At 45.5% G+C, this 19480-nt stretch overlaps 1 protein-coding gene across 10 annotated transcripts in view; it reads right to left on the bottom strand.

The window, feature by feature from the left end:
- The window catches only part of ARHGAP29 (Rho GTPase activating protein 29), a 527305-nt gene that overhangs the window by 284113 nt on the left and 223712 nt on the right, over window positions 1–19480 (bottom strand). Inside the window, exon 1 of one of the 10 annotated variants that reach the window (XM_069641221.1) lies at window positions 19175–19461. The exons of the other annotated variants lie outside the window; for them this stretch is intronic. The gene's annotated coding sequence lies outside the window, so the exon portion shown is untranslated. Of the gene's footprint in view, window positions 1–19174; window positions 19462–19480 lie in introns of those variants that run through there. 10 annotated transcript variants of the gene reach the window in all.

Raw genomic sequence — 19480 nt, 5'->3', positions numbered from 1 at the left:
TTCTATCTTGACTATTGGGGAGATTACACCCTGACAGTTTTGTCCTTTTGGTAATTTTCACATCTGCTGAGTTTCCCACTGTGACGAGGGAGTTCACTCCCAAAGAATACCTGGCTCTGGTTTCTCAGAGTATCACTACTGTAATGTTTTTCGTCAATGCCTTTGAAGTTATCTTTATGCCTCCTAGTGGCCACCTCATCATAGTTCTTGGGTAATCATTTCTACTGTTCGGCATGTTGCTTTGGTTCTTCGTCTCAGTCCTACCTGGTCTTACAGATGCAATAGTAGAGACTTCACAATTATACACAGTAGGCGTTTCAGGTTGGGAGGGAGAAGGAGTCAACGGGGCCATAGCTTTTGGGAACAAGGTATTAGGCAGGTCTTTAACGGGACACAAGTCCTTTTCCCCATGAGGGGAGTCTCTCCCCATGAGGCCCTCTCGCTTTTTACCACCTCTAGGGGGACGACTGGGTAGTGGCCTCACCTCCCTAGCCTCATACAGAAGGACTCCCAACACCCCCCCCAGGGGAGAAGTGACCAGAACCTGTGAATTGTCACAGGTTAGAGGGTAACCCTTTCAACCAGTCTAGAGTAGTATTCAGAGATTTTACTAAAGGTTTTAAGTAATCTCAGTAAGTTTCTGTTATGCCCTGTGGTCTCTGTTGGTCCTTTTGGAGGCGCTGGAAGGGAGTTAGTCTGGTAAAACATGTTCCTCTCAACATGGATTCCTCCATTGCAGGCACCGTTCCAGCCTCTGCTGTGCTTTCCGTGGTGGCTCCGCCCCCTTTGCAGCAGGGAAGGTGTTATGAGGCTCTCCAGTCTTGCCATCACCGCGGCACTACTCTTTCATTTGCGCGAGTATGCTGCTCTCCTAAACGCTGTCCTATCATCTGTGTGTTTCTATTATATGTGCCTCTAACCTTTGTTTCACTTCCATAGTTTCACCCTCTCCCGATCGCACAGCGGAACATACTCGGCACCTCTCTCTTCCTCATTGCTTCGTACGCCGAGAGGTTGCCTAGCAATGAGCCCAGCTCCGGTACAACTCTACTTAGTCGTTTATGCTGAAGTGTGCCCTTTCCTCTCATCCCGCTAGCATCCTTTATTTATAGTGGACACCGATCCCTTAGCGCAATCCTTTGCCTTGACTACTGCAAATCAAGCAACCTGCTGTATGCCGAACTCCTGTCACGGCAATGGTACGACATACTACAAACATTACGGCACACAAGCGTTGTATTCACTGAACTTGTTCTGACTCTGCCCTTGTATTTAGAGTCCTGTGTAGGCAACCCGCTCACTGAATATCCATGGTCTCCATATCGTAGACTACGACTGGCCTTCCCACGGCGTACATCAAGGTAGAGGTGCTCACAATACACATTCTTTCTCCCTCATACCATTGGGTACGCATTAATGCTTTTCCCTTTTAAAACAGGACTCCATACTCCGGGTCATCCAGTCAGTTCCTGCAATAAGGAGGTCCTTCATATTCTCCTAGGTAAAATGGTCTCCTCACGTAGGTACCTTTTCCACTTGGAAATCTTTGCAAATATTTGATTCCCTTTCTCCTCATCCCAAGGCTTCTCAGTTACTGTGTCCCGGATCTTCCCAAGAAATCGCCACTTCACCACCAAGGCAGGTCTCCCAGAGTTTTCTTTCCCAGAGGGTTTCCCTGAGGCGCCTGGGTGGCCCCTTGCTGTTTCCCAGCAGGGGAGGCTCAGGGGTTTTTGGGTGCTCCTTAAGCACAGCATAAAGGTTAGTCTAATCCAGGTTAGTGACTTCTGACACTTGAGCAGATTTGAGACCTGGTATATCTGCTCAAACAGTTTCATCTCTTTCTCACATGAAAAAGTTCTCAGGATGTTCAAGAGTAGGTTTTGGGCATAGAATAAAATACAACTTATTTAGAGATAGCTATGGCTAATTAGAACAGGTAGCTTCCTGTATTGGGCAGGAATTCTAAATCAGGCAAATATTAAGGAGGACGGCCAACCCAGGGGTTCAGAAGGAGGCCAGTCAACACTAAGGAAATGGTATTCTTCACCTCAAACATCATAAGGAGAAGGTTTAAAGGCATGTCGCCTAAGGCCTCAATGCTATCACAAGGAGGTTCACAGGTGATTTATCTGATCAACGTTAAGGGGGAAATTATGCACACGAGTAAGTGCGCAGAATAGTAACCGTGTCTTTTAGCGCCACAAGTGAAGGTAGCTGTTTTTTAAAAATAGTATCCAATTCCCCTTTAGCTAAAGCCTAGGAAGAGGGCCTATCACTGCCAGGTACTGATCCTCAGGGGACCTGTGTGACAACCAGCACCCGTGGATCGATAGAAACTGCGGGACCTGACAGATGGTCCAGATACCTTATCCACCTGTGAGAGTATAAGGTGTCACAGGCATAGATAGGACATCCTATGAGGCAGGTCAATACCGCTGTTAGGGCTGATAGTTCAGATATTAAAGATGATCCTGGAGAGGTTTATGATATTCAGCACAAGGTGATAAATAGGATACAGGAAAATACTTTTCCCCTCTCCTGACATGTTCACCTGGTGTTGGATAGAGTTAACAAATTACTGAATAGATTGAAAACAAGATAGTAGCATGCACAAGTGAGGGTTAAACTAAATTAAATCCTCCATCACACAAGCCTGTCAACTTGAAAGGGGAGGTACCAGACAACGAAGGAAAGCAATTGTTCAAAATAAAAAATCTCCCTAAACACAAAGGTGAATTATTGAAGAAACAGCAGAGGTCTCTATCCTTAATAGAAAGAAGAAACTTATTTAACGTGGGAGGAACACCACAGAGCCTGCGCAGATTATGCATAAACAGCGCTGAAATGGAATCCTTGATTGCTTCTATAAGTCATCCATGGAAACACAGACAAAGTATATAACGGCAGTCAGTTTTAAATGAGATTGTTGTGTTAGTTCACTTTGATTTTAATAAAACTTTAAATACATCTTGGGTTAATCGTGTTCCAGGATTCCTGCCTTGTGATGTGCAATTATTGTAAGCTTAGTAATCTCTAGTGAATACTGGAGCAAACATGGCCACAAACAAAAGTGTTTCTAACAAAATTTTTTAGTATGTATAAAAAAAGTTCTCCGACAGCGGCTTTTCTAAGAATGGGGCGTCTAAAATGGAATTACCTTGGATTTGTGAAACTAGAAAACCTAGCATGTACAAATGACCATAAGCACATCTTAAAAGTTTCCTGGTGAAAATGTCACTTAAGAAAACATCCCCAACAATAATAATGCCGGCAATATGAACATTGCAAAAATAATTCCTAAAGCAAAATATCGCCAAAGAGGTTAGTCAAGCCAAAAAATTTTATTACTCATATCGAAGTACTGAGTTTGTGTTCGCGAGTAACCCAGAACTAAATAACAGCTGCCACAAGCCTACATCCTAAAACTAATATAGGGCGATATAACCACCCTTTGGCTAAATTGGGATGCTAGAGAAGCAAAGCTGAGACTTGGAGCCTTAGGGGCAACCCAGGACTATAAACTATATACTAGTGAAAATGGTTTGCAATGACAAGGGGACTTCCCTCAGACCACCGAGAATAAGTCAGAGTCAAACAATAAAAAAGGTGAAAAAGCAATAGAATTGAGGGGCCCTAGAATCCTCAAAATATACATTTTATCTCAACAATAACCATGGGTAGATGGTCCTTATTGCTAATCCTGCCTGAGGTGGAATCACAAATCCCCTTGCATGCTGGCATTATGGCTGATCTCTTGCCATTTTTTCACATTCATTTGATGGCCCTTATTAATAATGAGGTCTGCGATAATTATAGCTTGGTGAAGAGTAGTGACGTGGGTCTCAGTGGCCAATGCACCTGGGAAAACAGGCTTTAAAAAATGGATATGAACTGCGTGCTTGGTGACTCCATACTTCTAGTGGAAGATTTCTCAGTGATTCTTTCTAATTTGTTTTTGGTTGTAGATTTTGCAGGGTTGCTTGTCAGTTTAAGAAACTAGATTCATATATCTTTAGTATTATCAGGTTACGACAGATGGTACGGATGCGACGTATGGTGCGGATGCGATATATGGTGCGGATGCTACAGAGGTTACCAATGCTACCGATGTTACCGATGGTGCGGATAGAGGCAACACCTGTTCACCATGATTTTACCAAATATCTGTATCCCCTATATATGCTATGTACCTGTATCCCCATATCCATCCTGTCACTTCACATATGTATGTCGCTATGTACGTCCCCACCGTCCTGCTCACTTGTCTGGTCTCAGGCGTTTTTACTGATAACCACCATCTCACACCACTACGCTCACTCTCTTCTATTCACCATCTTTCAACTAGAACACAGTTATACCCCTGATAATTCGGCCTAGCTGAGCAAATACAAACACGACCACACAAACACCTCATCACCCTAATAAAACACAGCTAGCTGAAGCACATTCTGGCTAACATAGGCGTTCCTCAGGCCTAACGCAGCCAGAACCCAGTCTGGGTGTCCACCCACCAGACTGCACACATCCAACCGATTTCCTCAGCACACCTATCGCTAAGAAGCAGCTATCTAACAACTACACCAGCTGCACACATATCCGGTGCACCCACGCACCATACGACACTCTCTCTAATGACTTGAACTGCGGTTCCCGGGGGCGTTCGCGCTTTCAGGTCATACCAATGATATATAAGGCGCTATATAAATGCCAAGTAAGATAACATAACATATGGAGAACCACACTTCTACGCAAGGCATGCTTTATCTATGCTCAAAATTCTGAGATTGTTTATGCAAGACAGAGCACAATTTCCAGGCACACTATGGGCCAGAATTACAAAAAGGTTTTCAATGGGATCTATGAAACAGGCAACAGCATTGTCTAAATTCCAGGAAAGCAGATTACCCGCCTGTTCCCTCTGCAATCCGCCACTGCAGACTAACTTCCCTCTTAGCTGGTATACCTCGACAGCTTCTCCATACACATTTCTTAAAAGTATGGAAGGCATTTCTACCTGTATTTTCTACATCCAGTCGAACACGCCTCACATGACCCAGCTGCTTCCTTCTGTTCCATTAAGCACTACCTGATAAATCATTTCGGCTAAACGTGTACACAACTAATGTTCTAATAAAGTGGCAAAATTGGAAATAAAATCTACCTGAAAAATTACCAAACTCACTTCCCTTACTACCACACATTGGCAATTTGCCATAATTGACAAGTCTAAGTACTTCACCGCTATTCTAATAGGTTTTTTTTTTCTGACAGAAATATTTGACAGTCAAAAGGCTGTGATACCATCACCTTACTTGGAAGTCCCTCATATGCCCACAATGCGAGCGGTGTGTCACACTATCCATTCCTACCAGAATTTGTAAACATGAAATGCTATTAGTGCCTTGTAAAACAAACCCCGATGTGGTGCATTATCCTCCGGTTAACCATTGTGTTGCTTAAAACTGTTGCTGGGGTATCGTGACACAGGTCGTCTGAATGCCATGTCCCTCACCACAATCACTGCAGTATTATTCATCTTCGGGAGAGGATTCCCCATATTCTTATGATGCGCTGAGGAGAAGCCCTTCTGCCGAAAGGGACTCTCTCCAATGGGTTCCTGATTCCATTGGTAGCAAGACATAAGTTGCGATCTCAGCCTTACATGATCCGTGTGAGGCCATTCAATGGGCATCTTTGGTGCCGCTTTGGGGGCTACAGACTGCTCAAGGGGCAGCCTATCGTCATCCTTACTTGGAAAGAACATTAGAGTTCAAGGTTTTGACTTTTGGTTGGTTGTCGCCTCCATTGAAACTTATAGAAGCTACCAAAGTGGCCATAGTTGGGCAAAGAACAATGTTTCAGAGCAAAATTCTACAAAGAGGATACCAGAAAAGGTTCTATGTTTTTAGATCATCGGGCTTTTCTTCACTGAGTTTTTTGCCGAAAATGTTTGACCTAAAAAACCTCATCTAATTATTTTTGTATATCTTTGGGGGGGTGGGGGGAGTACCCCCTTAAAGCTCCTCTTGCCTATTTTAGAGTGCCTATACCCCACACCTCCCTACCCCATAACCCTTTACCCACCCCCTATATTTTTCTGTAAGTTTTTCGGCCGAACATCTTCTGCAAAAAAACGCAGCAAAAAAAAAAAAAAAAATGCCTGGCGATGTAATAACATCTTACCCCAGAACACTACTACATACCTGGCTGTTCAACTCAGAACTAGACGAAAGCGAATGAGCAACACCCACACCCCTCGGAATGAACACATGCCGCAAGACGGAGGACTAAAGGGAGGTGGAGAGACTTCTGAGTGGGGGGGAGTCTCCATGGAGAGCCTTAAAGGCGGCCAACGAGGGAGATGGAAGCACTCTATGTTGAACCACAGAGGGGATAAGAGTTGAAAGGAGAAAGAGTGGTGACCAAACAAAAAAACCACGGAGGCTAGGCATCTCAGGGGCACAGGGAAGAGGTACCAGTGCCCTTTGCACCCCCCCCTCAAGGGGCCCAGGAAGGAGATGGCGGCTGCACACCGGGATATGCCAGGGACCCAAGCAGTCTAGAAATGTATTATCCAGGTCACTGGGTGGGTGGAGGAGGCATTGCCACTAAATAGCCCTCAGACAACCCACAACCCTACACAGAATATGGGCGAGAGACCCCCTCATCGCCCCCAGCACACCACAACACGCAACACTAACAGGGACGTTTATCACAGGTGGCCAAGGCGGAGGAGGTGCAATGGAGCGCCACCACCAACCCACTAAGAATCTCATCCCTCTGCTTACACCTCTCAAATTCTAAACATAACACAACCATACCTATGTTGCACCACAAACCACACACACTTCACCGCACCACGACAATGAAATAAGCCACACATAGCCTTGCACAACAGAACATGACAACTACTGACCAAAAAAAGGACACCTACACTCAGAATATGGTGTAAACAAAACTGAAGCTGCCAACAGCACATCACAGCTCTCTTGCACTTGTCCCGCTCAGTCCCACTAACTTACCCTACCCTCTTGCTTTTCTGATCCGCCTGAGCACCAGAGGACGACTCCAGTGGTGATAGTGCACTGTATAAATATCCTTTAACATAACATGTATTGTATAGTACCAAAGCAACCTAGAAGTCAACAAAGGTCCATTTTCTGGGTTACAAATCTCAGGCTGAGTCTGCATCATTAACCTTTCCCATAAATGAGGTTAGGCTTGCCACAGAGTTTACTCTGTCAAATGTTCATCATAACCCTTTCCAGGGCCTTGACCTAGATCCACACAAGATATCTTTCAGTGCATGCCTACGTTCGGCATCCTCCACTGGCAAGAGCCCTCAGGAGCAGTGCCATATACAAGTGCATGATTTCTTTGAAGCCAGAAGAGAGTACTTCTAAGCTTCAACAGTCAGAAGCATGAAATGAGTGTGCCTCTTCCAGACCAAACCAGATTTGATCAAAGTCAGGTGCATGCCATCTAGAATGGAGAGTAATCTGTGTGGGGGAACTCCACTAATGGAAAACGATCAATGGTGGAGAATGGCCTTGGCAGTAATGCCCCAGAACTTCTCTCAGGTTTCTTCACAAATCACAGCCTAATAAACATTTATTAGCATTGATGCTCAAAATGGACAATGTATATATACAAAGAAACAGAGTGAAAATACTTAGTCCTTTCCCAGTAGGATCACATTCTGAGTGTACTCTTGCCAACGTAAAATCTAATATAATGGCAGACTGGCCTGCTGGGAACTTCTGAAACACAAAGGGCTGGAGTCTACATCCTACCGTTTTTAACAGGGTCCCGGCGCCGCTAGGTCTTGAATGCTGGAATTGTTTGCAAACAGACTAAACCCTCAACTACCATTATTTTAAAGCCAGAAGCTAGGCCTAAGCCACAGCACTATGGACACTTCACTCCAAGATTGGAGTGAGGGCCTTTAATAAGGCTTTCTTCCCCCTTTGCAATGCTCCTCAGAATGCTGTTGCAGACAGCACGGCAAGACCTTGGATGGCTCTGGGAATACCACTGTGGCAAAATAAGTCTTTGATTCCCCTTAAATGTAGGTCGTTGAACGCTCATCACCTGCTCCTCATGAGTATCTGATGATGGGACCAGAGGGTCAGCCCCATCCATTGAGGTGACCAGTGGCCCTGTCAACCACATGTCGGAGAGTAGAGCCTGGCCAGTAGCTGGCCTTTCAACAGAGCAAGGGTCTTGTCAGAAATGCATTGGTGCCAGGGTCAAGGAAGTTATACAGTGCGCTGTGTGGCTTGGTCCTAGTCTGTTCTGAAAGTCATTGTGGATTTAATTTTTGAAGCCTATTCTTGTAGCACAGCATGAATACATATTGATCTGCCATATCTCATGGGCATGACCTTGCATCTGGGTTTGTAGGGCAACAACTGGGGATCATCCATCTTTTTAAAGGCTAAGCCTGTGGCTCTGAAATGAATATCCCTTTGTGACGTCAATTTAGGATTGCAGGAAGAGTGAGGGGACTTTTCAGACGCTCATGCACAAACTTTCAGCAAAAACTATTTCCATTGCTTTTTGTCTTTCAAAAAATGCCCCGACTGCCAGTCTGGACCAATCCCACCCACATATTTTTGATAACATGTTTTAAGCTCTGTTTCAAGCTAGATTCCCTCATTGCAAATGCTTTCATCACCTGACTGAATGGTACTACATTTACATACATCAGAAAGGCTGAGTTTGCCCTTCAAGGATTGAAACGTGCAATTTTCAGGCTTCTCCCATGTCAGACTGACAAGGAGCTCCATTGTAGGTGGCCGTTAGGGAGATTTATCATTTTTATGCTTTATCCCCTCTCCTAGTGATCCCCCTAGCACTTGTTGCTGGACTTTTGGACCTTTTTCTTTATATCCTGAATGAGTGGAGCATTTTTCCACTCATTCTTATGGGCTGTACCTTTTGGCACTTTTTTCTCCGTTGTACTTTTTCTATGGAGTCTACTTTCCTCCACTATCTTCTAAGGCATCTGTATTTTACTTTTGCAGCACACAGCTCCTTATGGGCAGTGTTGCTTGGAACCCTTTGGGTTCTCCATCGAGATACTTTCTTTATCCTTACTTTCTACTGTTCTTTTAGTGTCTCTCCTAAAACGTTACATTATAAGAGACTGGCAAACACCACCTTTGCCAAGGGGATACTTGGTATCCCCCATTCTCTCTGCTCTTTTAGTCACATAGTCAACCCTCTAGTTACGGCTGGTGGCAGTGGATGTTGTCTACCAACTATTGGGCTATTTTTTTTTACCGCAGACTGTATTCACAGTCTTTGTTGGGCACAATAGGGTCACCAATGTCCTAATCAGGTGGTTCCTTTCTTTTTTTGACATTTCTAGCGTGGATGTTCTTTGTTAGCCCTTCTACCATTCGGGGAGAGGGAGGTCTGTGTGTGTATTTTGTCTTTGGCAGGAACCCTTGGGTGTCCCCTCCTAGGCTCTAGTGTCTGGGCAGGTCTGAAGTGTGGGAGGAGTAGTGGGGGAGGAGTTTTTCAATCACCTGCCCTTTTGTCTGCCAGAATGGAACCAGCTCCCACTGGGGGTCTTGGCTGTCCCGATTGGACATCGATCCACCCCTTTCTGTAAACTGCTTAGAGAGATTGCAGAGGAGTGTGTTGAAACTGAATAAAAAGGTGAGGTACCTGAGGTGAAAGGCAAGTGAACCACTAGAAACTGAAGACGACGACCAGAGACTCCTGCAGACCCTTTGCAACACAGTGAAGCGAGCACTGCTGTCCTGACCCCATTTTCTATGCGACAGATGAACTCCAAAGATTACGACTCCTTCCCTTTGACTGGTGGAAACAACCAGTCCTAAGACAAACTACAATCTGAGCCATCTCCTATGGTCCTGTGACTTTCCAGAGCTACAGACGGCGAATACCAGGAGACTTCCGACCCAATCGTAGTGCATCATCTTGCCACGGCTGAATCCGTCCAAGTCTTTGCTGTGCTCCAGGTGAATCTCCAGAGAGACAATCTGACCCATCCAAGTCCCCTCGCCAGAGGGCAGTACGCCAGGAATCTTAGAAGATTGACCGGGTCAATCATGTCTTTTGTTGGTGCTTCAGAAAATGCGCCACAACCGCAGACTTACCAGATAAGTGGAAGAAATCAGTACCAGAGGTCCAACATCGATACTGCTGCTGAGAGATCCCATCCATTGTCCTGCCTTTCATCACTAGACCAAGCAATCCAGGTGTCTGGTCCAGCGCCGTCACATCATATCCAGACACAAAAATGTCTTCAAACCAAAGGTACTGTGGGGAGAAAGGTATGGCTTACCTTGAACCAAAAGGAGTGCATGTAGAGGTGTCTAGGGTGTTCACTCTTACCTCTGACCCAAGTTGCTGCTTGTGTCCCTTTTTTGAGTCCTTTAACAGGGTCTTCAATGTGGTGTTATTTTTCTAAGTATTCTTATCTAGAGACTGAAAGAATCCACAGGAACATTGATGTTCTGCTGCTTCACAAGACTTTGAGCCCTCTTCAAATTGCCTTAGTGTGCGAAGAAACTGCCTCTAGACCCTTAAGCTCTGCTACAGTTTGACTAACCAACAGTTTTCCTTCCAAAAAGACTTTATCTTATGAGGTTTTGCTAACTAAATACAATTACTGTATATCCTTGTGTGTACACGACTGTGCGTTGTCACCAATTATGCTGTAGAGTGTCAAACTCACAATTGTAACTGCAAGCAATAAGCAACTAAGCAGTGGCCTTTGAAAGGGATCTGAAAATATTTGTGTGTGTTGGTTTCATTATCTAAGCATTTTAAGAGTGTTCCTTGTGTAAATATAATAAATCTATATTTGAATATACGTTTACAAGTGTAAGTGTTTCTTCAATCTAATTTATTTCATTTGTGAGGCATTGAGGCGCTTTTGCAGGTACAAGTCAAGGAAGCGTACTTTGTCATACAGGTGGCAGATTACGTCCGAGATGACAACAATGGAGCAGTTACATACAAGAGAAAGTAGTATGCTGGTGAGCGAAGTGCTGAATAATATTTAACAGAATATGCGATGCATGGAAGGTTAGGAGAAGAGCTGGGTTTTGAGAACTTTGTGAATAAAACAGTGATTTCTCAGCCCTCAGCGAAGGAGGGAGGTTGTTCCAAAGTTTTGCAACAAGGTAAGGGAAGCTTGCGCCTCCTGCTGTGCTTCTCTTGACTTTAGGCACGACTACGCAGGTAGTGTAGGGGGACCTGGTGGGTCTGGAGGAGTGTGCCATAGTGATTCTGTGTGTGAGGTTTGGGAAGCTGTATTTAATCAGCATTTATGTGTGATGGAGATAGTTTTAAATCTAATACGCTCCTAGTTGAGGGGCCAGTGTGCTTCTCTACTCACTTTGGAGATGTGATCTCTTTTAGGAATGTGGAGTGCTGCTCGCAAGGCGTTGTTTTGGACCACTTGTAATCTTTGTATATTTCTCACTCAGGTGCCTTTGAAGAGGACATTACAGTAGTCTATCTTCGAGCCAATGATAGAGCGGGCGATTGTGTGGCCGCTTTTTTTGTGAGGAAGGGTCTGCCTGCATTAATGACCTTCGTGGAGAAGGCAGCTGAGGAGGCAATGCCGCTTACTTGCCTGGACATGGTATGTGAGGCGTCAAGGTAGACTCCTAAGGTCTTCACCTTCGATGAGACAGGAATTGTGCTGTTGTCAATCTTGAATGCAGAGTATTGTTTGGCAAGGGACTTCAGAGCATTTGAAAGGCAGACAATTAGGAGTTCTGTCTTATCAGAGTTAAGGCAAAGGTGGTTGGCTGCCATCCATGCTTGTATGGTTGAGTAAATGTTGTTCAAGGAGGTGGCGTCAGCAAGGTAATTCCCTGATAGTGGGATCAAGATTGGAGTGTCATCAGCATAGTTAGTGTAGGCTATGCCCAATGAGTTAAGGATGTTGAACAGAGGCCTGGTGAAGATGTAGTATAGGTTAGGGCTGTACTGCGAGAGCGAGATACCCGTGACCGGCCCGCAGAGTCAGAGCTTGCTCTGTAGTACTTAAGACGAGATAGCTGCACCTTGAGGTGGATGCTATGTAGGATTTCTTACTCCAACACCAATCAATAAGGACAACTCAATGGTTTGGCAAAGGGGAGTCCGTTTAATGACGAGTACCAAAAACGGGGAAACGTGGAAATCAGTGATGCGATAGCCCATCTCGCTTCAACTCCGTACAACTTCATGCAAACAGTAACAGTTATACCCAAAATTCATCATCATTGACATGTAACACTCAAGTGTGTCATGCAATTCTATTGGTTGGAAAAGGTAACTTAAATATAGGTGCTATATCTATATATGGTAACGGAGTGTGAGGATTGGATAAAGATCATTATGTGGGCGTCTAAGCCCTTCCTCAAAAATGACTACAGTGGACTTCACTAAAAGTATGGCTTCCCATTGGTTCTACCATCTATAGGACCCTAGATTATTTGGTCCACAATGATTGGGCTGGCTTCAACCCCATGCATAAATCGACACTTTAATTAGCAGCACGCAGAATGGCCCCAAGATTCACCCAGCCTCCCTTCCATCAATCAGTACTTTAGTGCAATTTGTCAATTAGTTGGCTGCGGTCGGCCTCGAAACTGTAGCTTCTCGTCAGGAAAAGTTATGGTACCTTCTGTTTGGGAGATAGCCAGGCGTAGGTGCCTCTTCTTGCTTGGCTGGTCACGTGCTAGCACACCGTGAATCTGCTTGGTTTTCCTTCTATTTGTGCATTTAATTCTTTACTCGGCTTGCCATCTGCATGGGCCTCCTTATCTCGACCTTTACGGGGCAGGCTGCTCTGTTCTTAAGTTTTGAATCTCCAGAGCTACTGTCCGCCTCCCTCTCTTGATCTAACCTCGACTTCCCAGGCACAAGCTGCACTTGCTGAGTTTCGATTCCGCCATCTTTTCGCTGGAGTACGAATCCTGTCCTGTTTGAACTCTAGTAACCTGGGTTAATTCTGCTTTTGTGTAAAGTGGACTCGCACTTATATAGCGTGCCTTGTTGAGGGATATATATATAGATGGCGCTTACTGCTCTATTCTTCTATTAAGCATAGCAAGCCGCACTGTTTTCTTAGCTTCTTGCGGTTACAAGCATATGTACAGGCGTTAGCTGGTTGAATATCTTCATCCTGATTACGGCTTAAGTTTTTTTATATTTCCACATCGTCTCTCCTAAATTCATGATGTCTTTATTCATGATGTTTTGTCTCTGTGTGTCATCTTTTGATTGTCGTTTCTTTCATTTGTGCGTCTGTCCGGGCCCTATTCGTCTTCAATTAAGGCCTGTTGAGTTTCTTCTGGGACAGTGTTTAAGCAATCTTCATTTCGTGTCATTTGCTGGTAGGGTTTTCTCAATGGATACCGTACTGCCCATGGTTGTCTGGTTATTGGCACTTCAATAGGTATTGCTCTTCTGATGGGCACTGGGAAGAGCCCTAATGCGCCTCTCTACTGGTTTATTTGCTCATCATACGTCACATATCTCGGTGGGAACATTCCTGGCACTTCAAAATGGGCGGCTGTAGTGCATGCTATATTTGGGACAACCTCTACAGGGCGATGCAGGACACCCGAGGAACGCCACATGTGATGGGAGAGGGCAAGGTGTTACTAATCTCTGAGAAGACCCTCATGACCATGCCTTCCAGGAAGGAGGCAATCCAAGGAGTGGCAGGTGGGGGGGAAATTGGCATGGGTGGTGACAAAGGATTGCAGGTCAAAAGCCGCAGAGAGATCTAGGAGGAGGGACAAGGCAGAGTTTGCTTCATCTCTGATCTCGTCAAGTTGATTCTTTAGGTTGAGCATGGCAGATTCAGTCCCGTGGCCTGGCCGGAAGCCAGATTGGCGCACGCCTAGAATTTAGTTAACTTCCAGGAATCGATGTACCGGCAGGAAGGCTGCACGGCCTAAGAGTTTTAAAAGGAAGGGGACTCTGGTGGTTGGCCTATAATGGGGGGGATTTGCAGGGTCAAGTGTGTTTTCTTTTTTATTTTATTTTTTAGGAGAGGGACCCCCCATGCTTCTTTGAGGCTGATTGGGACGGTGCTTGTGGCAAAGGATGCATTTATGAAGGCTGTGATGACAGGGGCTAGCAAGTCAGCGCAGTCTTTGATGAGTTGCAGGGCAGATGTCGCCTTTACATTTGGAGGGTTTTAAACTTTTCATCAAGGACTTCACTTTCAGAGAGGTCTTGGAAGTTAAACGAGGATGGTGAGGGAGGGGATTGCAGCTGATATTGGTGGCTATAGGGCAGGTGTTGAAAAGTGTTTGTTGGGAGAGAATTGTTGCGTTTAGGGGGTCGATTCTACCTAGTAATGCTGCCTGGATATCTGAGCACCATGCAGCCTCTTTGGTAAGTGACGTGGGGGGTGGGGCAGGAGCTTCAAGTTCTCTGAAGATGTTAATGATTACTTTTACAACAGAGTTTGCGTTACTGATTCTCGAGTTGAAAGAGTTTGATTTGGCAGTGATGGTGGCAGATTTACAGCATCTGGCTATAATAATAAAGTCATTTTTGCCTGTCGGTGGGGTCCTTTAGCCATGATAGTTGCAATTGTCGTTCTGACCTAGTAGGTTGGGAGTGAAACAAGCGTTTGAGTCTGACTTTTTTAGATTTGTGATAGGCTATGGTATTCACTGGATGGAAGAGGATGGATGAGTAGGTGTCCACTATTGCAATGGGGTTGGCTTCGAAAGGGGGCTTGAGGGCTGGGATGTTTAGCATGGGCAGGATGTTTTCTCTGGTGAGCTTCCTAGAGCATCTCGTCATGGCTGGCGGTTGTGTCTTAGGTATGGATTTCAGTTTAGTGGGTTGTGGGATGGAGAAGTGTACAATGAGGTGGTCTGACCAGGGACAAGGGGTTGTGGTGCTGGCGGTGACCTGGCAGTTGTGGTCGGCGATCCAATATAATGTGTGTCCTTTGCCATGGGTGGGCTTGGTGCTGCACTGGCAGAAGCCTAGAGTATTAAGGGCATTGTATAGGGATGTGGCTTGTGTCTCGATTGGGTCAAGTAGGCCTAGATTGAGGTCCCCCAACAAGATTATTTCAGAAGTGGCTTTTAAATTATCCGGAAGGGTATGGAGGAGGCTTGATAGGAAGTTTTGAGAGGGGCCAGGTGGCTGGTAGATAAGGTTTATGGTGATGGTGCAGGTGAGTGAGGGTGTGAATTTGATCGCTAAGAGGTCAGAATTGCCTTTGATGGATGTATTGCACTGTTTTAGGGGAAGTTCATCTCTGGCTATCAAAGCAACACCACCTCCTCTGGATGAGGGGCTGTCGTTCCTTAAAATAGTGTAACCTGTAGGCAAGGCTAGGGACCGTCCTGGCCCACATGCTTCATGAAGCCAGGTTTCTGTGATGGCTATGGTGTCCAGGTCATGTTTAGTGATAAGGTCATGGATATCAAGTGCATGGGCTGGCAGTGAGCGTGTGTTAACCAGGGCACAAGTCAGGAGGGGGGAGGTGGCTATTCTGTGGGTGAGAGGGCTAGGGCTTATGTTTTGCGGGTGTGGCTGTGCGTGGGGGTGAGCTGGATGTGCGTTGTCTATGTAGAGGATTATGATGCAGGCTAGAGGCTCGTGGGGGTGCATCCTTTGTTGCGTTTGTCAGTGGATAAAGGTTACTATGGGTGTGGATCAGTTGGGGTAGAAGGGAAGAGAGTGGGGTGGCTAGATAGAGTTCAGGGGCATCCTTTGCGCAGCTGGTAGTGGAGAGATGAGGGAGTTTTGCATGTTTCGAATGTTTAATGGCTGCTTTGTGTGCCGATTGTCGAATTTCACCGGGACAAATACGGAATAGATGTACAAAGTCCTGCTTGACGTTATGCAGAGTGTGCAGTACTGTGCTTTCATTCAGTTTCGGCAGGGCTGCCTCTAGAAAGTGGAAATGGATTGGGGTAGTGTGTGGGTGGCGAGTGCGAAGGGAGGAATTCATGGCGAACAGCTTTGGAAGTGCAGTTCTGGATGGGGTGTTAAAGGAAGCAGGAGCGGAGTCTCGGGTTCCTGTGCGCAGTCGGTGCAGGAGTCCCCAGATGATTTTGTGTCGGGTGGAGGATTGTGGCTGTAAGTAATGGAACACTTTGTGCTTGGGAGAAATATTTGAACGAATTTGCAAGTGTTGATTTTGCAGGAGCGGTTTATTATTGTGGCTGTGACAGCGGCTACCGTTGCGTTTGACTGGGGTGGGGATTCGTCAGTTGCTGTGTGGTGAGTGAACCTTGGGGTAAGGGCATTAGTGTCACTGGGCTTTAAATAAGTGGGGAGTGCATGCGCAGCTAGCGAGCGTTCTGGGTGTTGTAGTTCCCGGGTCAGGAACCTCGGGCAGACATTGCTGTTTGTCAGAGCACCAGAACGGCGAGTATTGTATTGCAAGTGGTGATCGAGCCAGGGCGAGTTAGTACGTCGGTACTTGGCTGAATAGCTGCGTTCTGTTGCTGAAGGCCACGCAGCTACAATATGATCTGGCATTCGTGTTTGGGCACTTCCAGGAGAGGGGCATGCATGTTGAGGAGTAGGAGCTGTCCATGAGACGTTGCCTTCTGCTGAAGGCAAAAAGATACTGGGGGAGGCTGCAGGATAGAAGGCGGACAGCCAAGCTGTACATATGGTATTGTAGGCACACAGTGCATTGGAGGCATCATGTGAGGGATAGCGATACTGTTGTGGAGAAGATTTTTACTCGTTGCCGTATCTATATAACCAACGCTCATTAGGATCAGGGTTTGTACAACGTTGGTCTGAGCTGTTAGGTCTATGAGGTGCACATTATCTAATCAGGGAAAACAATGCAGATTGCTAACCCGAGCATTGTATTGAGCGGGTGGGGCATTACTATGAAAACAAGGTAAGTTTGCATTAGCAGCATCGGTTGAACGTCTTTGTGTAGAATTTGCGCAGTGTCTAAGGCATGCAGTAGTGCGGGTCTAGGGAGGGATGTGGGGGGATGCAGGGAGGTGACGGGATGTCAGGGTAAAGGCGTGTGTGGTTTGCATAGCGGATCAACGCCGTCTGATCTCGACCGCAGTGTGGGCTGGAAGAATGGCAAGGGGTTAAAGTGGAGCAGCGGCGCTGGTGGGCCAGCCAATGGGTGGTGCAAGAGAGGTGGCATTAGTAGAAAAAAGTGGTAAGACATGAGCAGTGGTGTTTTTGCACATATTAACAGGTTGAGTAACAGAAAAGTTGTTGAGTGCATGGGGACAAGAAAAACTATTTTGTTCTTGGTGCGATACCACTATTGAGATTTGGGTTCCTGGCACAGCAATCAATAGGGCTGGTGAAGGCACTGTTTTTGAGCCAGTTACCACCCATATTCTGGCTATTAGTTACATTAGGATTGGCAAATAACTCTGTGAAGTCTATTCCATGCAATATGAATAGTACACATGTTATAGTCTGTTTGGGTCTGTGCCCAAGAGTCAATATCTGGAGTGGACAGTACCTGTTGCACAGCATGTCTAGCTTTGCGGCTGAGACCAGAAGAGACTGAAGAAAGAGGCCTTGAGGGTAAGCCTTTAGTGGGTGCCAGCTTCTCCAGCCGGGGCAAGGGGATGGCTCTTTCAAATTCAGAATTGGCCCAATCAGGGTACTGCAGCCCCAGGGGAGCATGGCGTGCACCCAGGTATGGCGGCAGCCATCTTGGATGTTGCTGCAGTACATTTGGGATCTGTTGCTGTAGCTACAGAGCTGCTGGGGTTGTGGGTCTCACTGGGCTCAGTGTACTTACCTACAGCTTACATCTTCCTCTTATGATAAGCCTGACTGCTGTGCCACTCCATCAGGGTTCCCTAAGTAGTACAGACTGATGCTGCTAAGAGTTGGGAGATCTATATAACATTGTGAGTTTTAGAATGGCTTACCCCAAAGTGGACTTTAGGAAAACTCCCCTAACAGTGGCCAAAAAAAACTAATAGTGTCATACGGTGTCCATGTCGAAGAACCAGGCAGAAAGAGTAAATCCACACAAGATGGAGCCATTTTATGTGCTTGAGAGTCAAAGGGCAATAGAAGGGCCATCGGGGACGGCAGTTTCTTAAGATGTTTGATATCGATATTGGTTTGATAGTAAAGGGGAGGCCATACAAGTGCCTCCCTTTTACTGCTGGTCGTGGTCGATGGTACAGTTAAGATAACATGTATTACTACATTTCCAACGCTATCTCACTGCTATGCTCCTTAATCACTACAACATTTAATTCTGTTGGTGGCAAAAAAAGTAAGAATGCATGTACCAGAAAAAAAAAAGAAACATTAAAAGAAAAAAAAAATGTACCCCATTTTGGTTTCGAGAAAACACGGTTTATCCTGCACACGTTTTAAAACAATTTCATTAAAACAATGCTCCTTTAACAGAACAGCACCAAGAAAATAAACGACCCTGTAAGTACAAGTCAATACGCAATTGTGTTGGATGCTTTTCTCGTCTGTAATCTTGCAGCTCATCAACTTCCTGCTCTGAATATAAATACTAATTGGCAAACAAATACCACAACACACTAATCAGACTTCCTCTGACGAAGACTGGCAACTTGCAGACGTGAAACGTGCTGAAGGGGCTGTTAAGTGAGCACGCACTACAAAAGGGAGGAAAAAAAACTACAATTTGCCGCATTTCCTGTTGGCTATGCTCAGCTTCTGGATCACTGAAATCACAGACCGACCGAAACCGGCGTGTTCTCCCATTTACAGAAAGGAAGGACATGCTCTAGAGATTTTGCTCAATTGGGGAGAAAAACAAACTACTTCAGTTCTGAGCGGAGCAAAACTTTAGTGAAAATTAGCTTAACAAAACAGCCATAAACGTTTTAATGAAATTAATTTTAAAAAAAAAAAACTTTCCCATCGGTATGGCACAAACATAATTGTGTAATAAAACAATGGTGGTTATTTGAAGCCTAATCGTAAAAAAGCTAAAGTTGTATATAGGAGGACATCTTACAAATAACGACATTATTAAGTGTTCAAAAAATACTTCAGCAAGTAAATCAGTAGCAACAATGGAAATGCAGTAGCGCAACGCACCTTTTCACACCCATCACAACGCAAAACTGCTGCATTATGGGCGTAGCATGGAAGCTTACAACATAGCCTAAAGCAAAAATGTTTCGAAGTAAAGGACCCCAACACGTAGACATGTTCACAGACTCACCTTGATACTCGCTGTGGCCGGAGACTCAATGGATAACGACGCGTTTTCAAAATCGCTATCGAGAAGGCGGCCTCGCCCAAAACCTAAGCGCCGTCTTGGACAAAACTTCTTGCGCGATGCTTTTCTCGATAGATAAGGCCTTACGTTTTTACTCTTTTATAAGGAAAAATACCATGCGACGATGGGTCAGAATACTCCCTCAAAACAAGAGAAACACACGATAGGGACACCAAGGTGTCTGGTCAGCTTCCCAGGTTTCAAAATATGACGGCACTGGATGCAGTCTGCGTTTCCCCCTTCCCTGGG

Source organism: Ambystoma mexicanum, chromosome 1q (assembly GCF_040938575.1).
Source record: "Ambystoma mexicanum isolate Mex_15411 chromosome 1q, UKY_AmexF1_1, whole genome shotgun sequence".
Taxonomy (NCBI): Eukaryota; Metazoa; Chordata; class Amphibia; order Caudata; family Ambystomatidae; genus Ambystoma; species Ambystoma mexicanum.
This window is presented reverse-complemented; position numbering and strand designations above follow the sequence as displayed.